The sequence below is a fragment of the Ursus arctos genome, unplaced genomic scaffold (genome assembly GCF_023065955.2).
Source record: "Ursus arctos isolate Adak ecotype North America unplaced genomic scaffold, UrsArc2.0 scaffold_32, whole genome shotgun sequence".
NCBI lineage: Eukaryota > Metazoa > Chordata > Mammalia > Carnivora > Ursidae > Ursus > Ursus arctos.
In genome coordinates this window covers 1,445,311-1,455,700 of record NW_026623008.1, presented here as the reverse complement: position 1 = coordinate 1,455,700, position 10,390 = coordinate 1,445,311, and positions in this window count along the sequence as shown.

The window sequence follows — 10,390 nt, the reverse complement described above, 5'->3', positions numbered from 1 at the left end:
GGTGAGGAGGCAGGAGGGGGGCTCACAGAGCGGGAGCTGTGGAGCCAGAGCCTGGTGGGGGCAGCGCCCATCTCCCCCAGCCCCTACCCAGAGGGAGGGCAGCACAGAGAATCTGTGGGTGGGCCTGGCTCTCTGCAGTCTTAGCTGGGAATAGGAGGCCCCCAGCCCACACCCCGGAGCTGGTCAGAGCAGGAGGGCAGCAGCAAGAGCAGCCCCAACGCACACCCACATCCCTCACCCAGCTCATGACCGGCCTGGAGCCAGACGGCCTTCTGCAACCGCTCCGAGGGCGGGAGGCCCAGAGAAGACCGACACCGAGACCCCCGCCAGCCCAGATGAGGTCGAAGAGGTGGTTTTGTTTGAGTCCAAGGATAAAAGGCATTCAGATGAGTCTGGCACACCCTAGTGCTGTGGGGTCAAGGTCAGAGCCTGCACAACAGCCACGGGACTGCCACGCAGAGTGTGTGCCTTGTCCCTGGGGCCGTGGGAAGGCACTGGATGGGGCTTCTCAGGGAAGCAACAGCCCGCAGAATGGGGGCTTCGTGGACCCACGGGCTCAGGCCACACGAGGCAACCCCACTTTCCAGGACTCCTGTATCCTGGTATCCCATAATACCACACTACTTTTAAGAGCTAAGACCTTGAGATATACCAGTGTACTAACACGATATCAGTATTTTTTAAAAACCCAGATCTCATCTTTTACATCATGAGACCAGGGTCAGTGATTCATTTGCTCGGTTTATGCAAAAAGACAAACCCACACAGAGCTGCCTGGAGTCTCGGCGGCCCGCCTGCGTGAACCACAGTCACCGCCACAGCCCCAAACGCTTCTCGGCAGGAGCGACTCCAGCTCCCGTGCCAAGGATTTCCAGAAAGACGGAATGTGTGCTTGACGGTAGGGGGATTGATAAGTTCATCGTTGTGCTAGAAACCAGGGACAGCTCTCTGCCGAGGCAAACAGGACAGTCCCTTAACAAATTATTTAGAAAGAGCCTGTCAACGTGCACGGAGTGATGGATCCTTCACCCCTCCGTCCCCGGCATCGGCCGTGAGGTGGTGTTGCAAGAGGCGGACGGACGACATCTCTGAATCCCGGCTGACCAGCGAAATCCAGCAGCGTGCAGCTCCCAGCGTCCCGGATGCTCCGCGCTTTCTCTCCAAACAAACGCGGCCAGCGTGTCGTGGGATGAGACCCCGGGCGCCCCAGCCTGCAGCCAGCCAACCCCCAAACGCAGGAAGACCCAGCTTGGACCTGCAGCCACCCTCCTGGACCCACGGCCAACCAAGGACGCTGAACGGTTCTTAGAGCCGACTGCTTTAAGCCTCTGGGGTGGTTTGTTACGCAGCTACAGCCCCCTGATGCAGATGGGATCACTGCAAGACCAAAGGGTCCGAGACAAACACTTAAAGTGACGAGAATGTCCTCACTCTTTCCAAAACATCGAGACTCAGAAGAGCTTTTACGTTATTCCATGACACTTCACTGTAATTATACGGTACTTTTTTTGAAATTCATTTATCTACCTTATTTCAGAACAATAGTGTATATTTGGTCTGTACAGTTTTACAAATTTATATTTTTGCTCGCTTTTGTAATATGTATGAATATTTTTAGATCTCAAACGTGGAAAATATTTCATTTCTTTGTTTTTTTCTAAATGAAATGTGGATGCCATTAAAATTCTAAGCTATTTTGGCATTGTGGGAAATAAATACCAAGACCACAGAACTGCCCTTTGGCCATGGCTTTGCAGCCACTGCTGTCAGAGCCTGGACAACACTCCAAACTGAGAACAAATCCCTGGTTGGGGCTCTGCCCAATCCCAGACCCCCGGTCCTCCTGCCTGGCAGGGGGACACGGGCTGCACCAGGTCGCTGGGGTCTGAGCTGCACGATTAGACCCATTCATCTGACCCCTGGGAAGAGACCAAAGCCCAAGACAGGCTGGCAAGGGAAGGGTCAGCCATGTCCTTCAGTCCAAGAAGCCAGAGGCACCTGCCACCAGCTTTCCTGACTCAGAAAACCTGTCTCATGCCCACTGACCCCTAAGTCTCACTTGCTTCTAAGGGCTCTTGCCCCCCATAAAGTTAAAAACCCAAATCTTCCCTAAGCTGTTGATAACACAGAAATCATACCGTTCTTTTTTTTATATTTTAAAATTGTAACCATCCTTTTTTAAAGGAGGAGGAGTAATTACATTCATTTCAAACTTTTAGGCTTTATAAGGAAATAAATTTTATTTCCTTTTTAAATTCTTCCATTCTCTGATAAAACAAACCTCCCTGAGTACTTGTTAAAGTCTTATAATTGTAATGAATTAAACTGACGAATACAGAAAAATCTTTACATTCTCTTCAAATTCCAGGGCTGCTCACACACTTAGTAAAGTCCTATTCAACTTAAAATTGGGTCATCTATTAAAATGTTCAGACTAGAGGCATAAGGCTAGTCCGTTGGATCATGGAATATGCCAAACTCTCTTAAATATTGCAAGTACTTAAAATACCAAACCCAGAGCTCCGATTTCTAAATTTAACAACAGGACATGCATAGGATAGTTTTGCCTCCCTGTGTCATCTCTGCTTGATACCCGTTCTCAAGGGGACAGAGATGGTTGCTCACCAGGGAATGATGACTTGTGGCACCCCACCTCCCCGCAAGAGGAGTGACCTTTCTCATGATCCACAGAGCCGAGCTTTTTATAACCACTACCCAATGGACTCCAGACCTAAAAAGGGCTGCTCTCACAGTCCGAGCCCACGGGTTTAAATCGGTCAACAGCGAGTGCCCCTCGGGAAGTCGGCCGCCCTCACTCAGATGGGAGCCGCGGAGCCCAGCAGAGCGGCGGTCGGGCTCCGGTCCTCACGCAGAGATGAGCGGTGGTCGTAAGCCACCGAGATTCGGGCTCGGTTGTTCCTGCATCGAAAGCTTACTAGCGAGCCTCTCGTTGCTGGAGACATCTTCCCAGCTGCCGCTGCAGACGCTTGAATGCCGTCCGTGCCTCGGGGCAGCCCCTGTGTGACTCTCAAATGGGGTTCCTTCCCGTCTTCCCTCTGTGGGTAGGACCAGCATGGAATCCTGCCTCTGCCATGGCTCGAGGTCCTGCTAACCTTAGCCACGCAAAATACCCAGTACAAGCATGTTAGTCACTAAGCAGTCAATTCAAAAATCGCACACTGTACGTGACAACGGAGTCTGTCCCAAACCGGCCCCGCAGCACGGGAGCTCTAGAAGCCGGGGACTGAAGGTGTTTGGACGGGCTGTGCTCAGGAACCTGGACAAGTCCGGGAGAAGGCCCCAGTGAGGAACACAGGCCCGCGTATTTAACCCTGCGTGTTCCCAAACTGGTTAGTGGTTTCCGCTCACGCCCTGCTGAGGACCCTCCCATCCGCTCGCCACCCTTCCCCAGCCCCCAGCAGGCGGACCTTCTCCATCCTCCTGACGTTGGGCTTCAACGGGTAGAGCGGTGGGCCGTACGAGGGCGCGGGCGGCCTCTGCCCTCCAGCACCAGCAGTGCCCAGCTGCGACCAGCAGGTGACCGGCTGCTGGCACGGAGAGGCTGGCTCACCGGCTCTGGACACAGGTACCGGCTGCGGGTCCCGCCCCGGCAAGGACAGCGCTGTGACACGGGCTTTAGTGGAGAGAGCGCTCCCAGGAGGCTGGAAGCATGGCGACCCGTGTCACGACATAGCACAGTGTTTCCTCAACGATGCCTGAGACAACTGGGGAGGCAGGTCTGCGTGGAATGCGCGTGCGGCTCCGGCGGGGAGGGTCCTAGGTAGCGAGCTGGCTCTGGAGGGCTGCGCGTGAAGCGAGTGCACACCGAGAACCCGCGGTCTGCTCCCGGCGGGCAGGGCGGGGCAAGCGGCATCCGGGATGCTCGGATGGCAGGGTCTGAAGATGCCACCCTTCCTCGTGGGTCAAAGTAGCAGATTTCAGGTAAAGACCCAGCCTGGGGGCAAAGCCCAAGTCAGGGAAGGGGCCTCATGCTGGCGGATGGAGGCGGCGGCCGTCAGGTCTAGAGAGGAAACGCACCTGGAAGACAATGGTGGCTGAGGCTTCTGGAGCATGGAGCGGCCTCAACGCAAAACACATTTTTTTAAAAGATTTTAAGACAGTCAGATTGGCCAGAGGGCCACCAGCCTGGATTAACTGTTACGAATAAAAAACAGCCCTTTCGCTCCAACCTTTCCACAGGCAGGGAAGAGGCAAAGGCGTCTCCTCGGCCACCAAAGAGCTGATCTTCTTAAGGTCCCCACAGACGTGGCCAGAGAGGAGAACAAAAATGGGCCCCGGGCGCCCGGCTGGCTCAGTCCCTGGCGTCTGACTTGGGCTCAGGGCCCTGGTGTCAGGCTCCTCGCTCATCAAGGAGTCTGCCTGTCCTTCTCCCTCCGCCCTCCCCCCACCGACTTGTGCACGCGCCCTCTCGCTCTCTCTCTCAAATAAATAAAACATTTAAAAAAAAAATAAATGCAAAACAAAAAAATAATTTTAAAAACCAGGGCCATCTCCCCAGGGTGGGAGCAGGAGCCCAGAGCGCAATGGACCCGTCTCAGCACCTGTGCCGAACCCGGTGGGCCCATCGCTCAGCTCGGTGATTCGCACCCAGGACTCTGAGAAACAAACTGAGGGCTTCAGAGGGGAGGGGGGTGGGGGAATGGGATAGACCGGTGATGGGTAGTAAGGAGGGCACGTATTGCATGGTGCACTGGGTGTTATACGCAGCTAATGAATCATCGAACTTTGCATCAGAAACCAGGGATGTACTGTATGGTGACTAACATAATATAATAAAAAAACATTAAAAAATAATAATAAAATTAAGTAAAGTAAAATATTGTTAAATGTTGAAGTTCTTTCAGCTGAAATCCCAAGCGTTTTCCCACTCATATCATAGAACTTTACACCCCACGGTCCCCTCCTGACATCCAGGAAAGGGCCTTAAGAAGGACCCCCAGGCCTCTCCCTACCTCCCAGAGGCGTGATGATGACAGTCACACACATAGCACTGTCATCAATGGGGTGGGCCCCTCGACACGGGTCAGACCAGAAGGCCGGGGTCCCCGTGTGCTGGGGGGGCAACCGCCTTCTGCACCCCACCCCACCAGTGGCTGCAGCCCCCAGCCTGTCTGACTGTCTGGAAGGTCCCTCCTCATTCCGCCCCAGTTCTGGAGACCTTAGAGCTAGAGCCTGGCCCTGGGCTGGGAGGCGGGGGCTGTCCTGGAGACCCCCTGTGGGGCCTGATGCTCTAAGCCACGGTTTCCCACGACTGTACCCTCCCTGACCTGTGAGGCCCAGGGGCCCACACCCACCCACGCTGCCCGAGACCAGGCGCTTCTCTCAGCCCTGCTGAGCCCACTCCTCCGGGCCGGGTACTAGGGAGGGTGGGAGAAGCGGACACAGAGCTTGTCTCCGAGCCTGCAGGGACCCGCAGTGGCCCTCCAGGACGAGGGCCATCTCCCCAGCAGAGCCGACAGCAGGAGGAGGCTGGGCCCCCAAGGGTTATGGGTAGGGTGACAGGGACAGCTCGGGGTTTGGAGAGGGGCAAAGGGAGGGTTCTCCACGTGGGACCCGTGTCTTACAGGACACCCAACCCGCTGGCCTGCGCTGGCATGAGTCCCCCCAGTGGGAGCCAGAAATATGTAGGATCTAGCTGGAAACAGTGAGCCTCCCTAAATTAATCCGTAAAGGTAAGAACAAGTCCCCTAAAAAACATCCTGCAGCTTTTGAGCAGAACCCATCAGAGTCTGAAATTCATATGGAAAAGAAAACCTGAAAGACAGGCCACTCCGATGCCAGCTGGTCACGTGACCCCTGAGCTAACGGTTTCTTCAGCTCCTGATGGTTGGAAAACATCAAAAGAAGACTAGCCTTTTGTGACACCTGGAAATACTGAGATGTAATTGTCAGCGGCCATAAATGAAGTTTTATTGGCACACAGCCACACCCCCTGGTTCCTTCTCATCGGTGTTGGGCACGTGGGACAGAGCCAGGCTGGTCGGGAGTGGGAGCTCTTACTTGTGGGGCCACCCCCCTGTTCTGGACTAGCACACGACCTGACATCCCCCCGCTCCCCGGGACATGCCGAGTCCTGCTGTGCACCTGGCTTCTCCCGGCACCGGGGAGGCAGTGGTCAGGGGATGCGTCCCCGCTCTGGTGAGCTGACATTCCAGCCGGGAAGGCAGACAGGAAAATGCATGACCGGGTGGGTTTTGGATGGCGTGGCCGGGGAGCCCCTCTGAAGGGGACACTCCAGACAGGGACCTGAGTGTCACCAGCCAGCCACGCCGCCATCTGGAGGGAAGGCACTTGGGGAGGCGGGAGAGGCAGGTACCAAGGCCCCAGGACAGAAACCACCTGGAGTCCGGTGCAGCTGAGAGGGAACCCGGGGCTCAGCAGGCAGCACGGCCACCCCCTCCCGGGGCCGTTCTGCAGGAGCAGGGAGGTGTAAGGTCGGAGAAGCCAGCACAGAGCCGGGCACACGACAGGTGCCAGATGAATGTCCCCTCTTGTGAGCAGCGAGGCTGACATGTGGCTGAGGGGCTGTGGGTCCGAGAGCAGGCAGGTTCGGGCACAGATGCGTTGCACGTGGTGACGACAGACTCCTTGACCGGCCTTCACCCGGGCTGCGGGGGGCTTCTGCACTGGCCTCGTCCCCGGGCCCTGGCCTCAGCCTGCATGGTGCTGGAACACGAGCGAGAAACCCCTACCCCTGATGTCTGCCCCCTGAGCACTCCCAGCCCTGCTCCTTGCTCTCAGCCCCCCTTGTCCGGGCTGCGTTCGGACCTGAGTGGCTCTCTCCCCGCTGCCGCAACAGTCTGGAAAATAAAGGATTCCTTGCCGTGTTAGCCGTGTCGGAATGGTATTTCCCCCGCACCCTCCCCGGGTCTCGCCCAGCCAGGCCAGGCTCTTGGCTCCTCCTGTCCACCCCAAGACCACCATGCAAGTGTCAGGGGGAGGCTGTCTCCCTGGACGGTGTCAGGCGGCCTGAGTCTTCAGCCTCCTGGGGAGACGGCTCTCTGGGTACCTCGCCCATTGTGCAGCCCTGCATCCAGCCAGGCGGCAACCCCTAAAAGAGTCCTGCTGGCGGACGTCACCCGGGCCATGGAAGCCGCTGCGTGGCAGGCACCCCTGCCCCAGGAGGGGCAGCTCCGCCTGACTCCATTAATCTAACGGCGGCTCGAGTGTCAAAGTGCGTGCGATTTCGTGTAAAAATGATCTGGCTGCTAATTAGGCTGTTTATAACTTGTTCCCTGGTCACTAATGATAATTAACATGCAAATTAGCTCGGGGAGGGGAGGCTCTGGGGCCCCAGTTCATTACCCCGTTAATTACTGTTTGCACACTTAAACATCACAGATATAAATGGCGGTATTTAGTGTAATGGGCAGGATGATAATTATACCAACGACATTTCGAAAAGTCATTTCACTGTGTTATTTTTCTGCATGATTAATGATTCCGTGCCTGGTTGATAAACTTCGTTTGTTCAAACCGATATAGGTTCTGTACACAAACCAGCCAGCTGGCTCGGCCCATTCATCTCCGTGCTCCTCCCCGTGGGCTCCAAAGTTTCAGAGGAAGGGAAAGGCAAAGGAGAAAGTTGGTGGCTTTCGGGGAAGAAACTTTCCGAACTTCTCCTTCCTCCCTCCCTCCTTCTTTCCTCCTTCCCTCCTCCCTCCCCTCCTCCTTCCCTCCCTCCCTGCCTCCTTCCTTCCTCCCCCACCTGTTAGGTGCCTGCTGGGCAATAGCAGCCCAACCCTGCTCTCCTGGAGCCAACATCCCAAAGAGAAAAGCCAACAACGGACAGGTGCATGATGACAGGTAGTGAAGCAGGTGAGGAGGCAGAGAGAAATGGGAGCTGTTTTCAATGAGGGGGTCATGGAAGGTCTCTCTAAGGAGGACTAGTGAGCCCAAACCTGACGGAAGTGAAGGAGGATGTGTAAGGGAAGAGGGGCCATCTGTGCAAAGGCCCTGGGGCAGGAACAGACTTGTGGAGGAACGGGTGGGGTTGGGTACAGCAAGGGGGGCAGGACGGCTGGGTTGAGGGACAGGCAGGAGAGGGTGGGGGCAGGTCCCATGGCAGCAGAAGCTGTTAGTTTAGGGGAGCCCCAGAAGCTTCCCTGATAAAAACATCGGATGAAGAACCATTTCCATGGGCATATCTCAAACGTGCTCCTCGCTAAACCAAAGCCTCACCCACAACAGCGCCCCTGAAGCACAGGTGGCCCTGGGCAAGCCGCCGCATCTGTAATTGAGATGAAAACAGCCCAGAGCGACAGGTGGGCAGAGGGGTGAGGGGAATGGTTGGGACGCTCCTCCCCCACTGCATTATTGATCAGGAGATCCAATCGGAGGACCCAGCCCTACGACAGGTGTGGCCCCTGCCTGCCCGGCCCAGGGGGGTTCCAGGCCTGTGGGCGGTCAGCAGCGAGGAGGAAGGGGGCCTCCCCACAGGCTCCAGGCTCTAGAGGACGGTGCGACCCCGCCGAGTCCTGCCTGTTTGGCTGCAGGGACAAGAAGCTGAAATTTCACCTGGTGACAACCAGGCCCCCTGCCACCACCGTCCCTGGACCCCTGCCGGTGTCCGGCCACTGCTGCCACAGGTAAGCCTCACGGGGTGGGGGAGGGACTCCTCAGAGTCCTGAGGGTGTCCTGAGCCAGCAGCCAGGGGGCTCTGGGTGGGCTCACGTGCCCTCAGACGGCACCCTGGTGGTGACGGGATAGTGGTGGACGCTGAGCCCAGAGAAGTGACCAGAGCCTCGAACGGCCACCCAGCCAGGAAGCACCCTGGACAGAGCCCACAGTCACCTTTGGGGGCACTGGATGTCGTCACGGGCTGTTGCTAAGGGGTTTCCCTTTCTGATTGGGGTTGGCTGAGATAGAATGTGCCTGCCTTCCTGTCGGGTACCTGGGGGAAGGGGGAAGGGGGACGGGGTCAGGCGGCCCCAGGGAACCCCCAGGGAGACAGCGCCATCACTGAGTGGACACCTGAGCCTGGCTGTGTTGGCCTCCCCATGCTCGGCCCAGCGCTGGGACCTGCCCTGGGGGAGCACTCAGGTCCCTGGAGGGCAGGGGACGGGCGAGGGTGAGTAGAGCACTCCTGCTTTTGTAAAGGTGTGCGGACACTGGACTCCGAGCCTCACGGCTTTGTGGGCCTCCTAGGGGAGCATCCTGGGCAGGGGGTTTGCGAAGTTTCCTTACATGGTGGGGTCGTTGCTTGTTGGAGCTGGGCGAGTAGTCGATGAGCTCCAGACGGGCCCAGAGCACCTCATCCCCGGGCAGGCGACCTCACGACCACGCCACCCACAGACAGAGCCCCGCCAATCCCGCCTCCCACAGGCAAAAGCCACAAAACTGTAGGGTCAATGCCAAGGCCGAAACCGATAGTCCACATCCCTAAACTCCTGTTTCCAACTTCTCTGGCATGCTTCTGCTCAAACCCAAGAACATTCGGGCGATGGGCTCAGAGCGCCCTTTCCAGGTGGTGGGTCTTTATCCCAGAGTCCCAGGTCCCAGAGCAGGGACCCTGTGCTCCTGCTGGGGCTGTGACACGGGTGCCCACGTCCACGGCTATTTCAGGGAGTGCAAGGAGTCCCACAGAGGCACCCCTATCTCTCCCTAAACCCGGCCAGGCCTGTAGCATAAACCGGGGCCACCCCTGGGCGGACAGGAGGAACAGCCCCTGGGGACCGGTCTTCACACGCAGCGGTTGTGGGATCCGTCACAGTGCAACCCCATTTCCCCAAAGGTTGTGGATGAGCCACGGACCCCCCTCAAAGACACCAGTGACCTGCGCCGTCCTGTCAAGTTCTGACGGGCTCAGCCGCACAAAGGCCCCATTCAGCATCACCGCCACCTGACATGGGTCAGAAACGGACAGAAACCCTTTCCAGGGGAAGTCTGCTTCCTCTCGAATTCAGGTCACACCAAGGCCTCAGCAACACACGTCTGTGTACGTGGTACCTGCTCGTGGTCCTGCATCTGGAAACGTCTGCCCCGTGGCATGCAGCAGGCGCCCTGGGTTACCTGCCTCCACATGCGCTGTGCTCAGGGGCGCTGTGATCACAGTTGGTGACCCACTGGGACCACCAGCTCATCTGGCCTCCGCCTGTGGGTCTGCGGCACCGTGTGCAGGGCAGAGAGGAGGGGGGCCCATCAGGGCTAATGTGACGCTGACGTCAGGCAGCCCTGCCGCCTGCATGCCCCTTCCCAGGCGTCCCACAGGGGCACGCCTGCTCCGTTATGGCTTTCGCCTAATTAGGGTAATTTAAGTGAAAGTAATCAAAGCAACGGGGGATCTCTTAATAAACTGTCACCACCACGTCCATCGCTGGGGTGTTGTGCCCTTGTGAAAGTCAGGGAGACCGGGCCCTGCCATCACGGC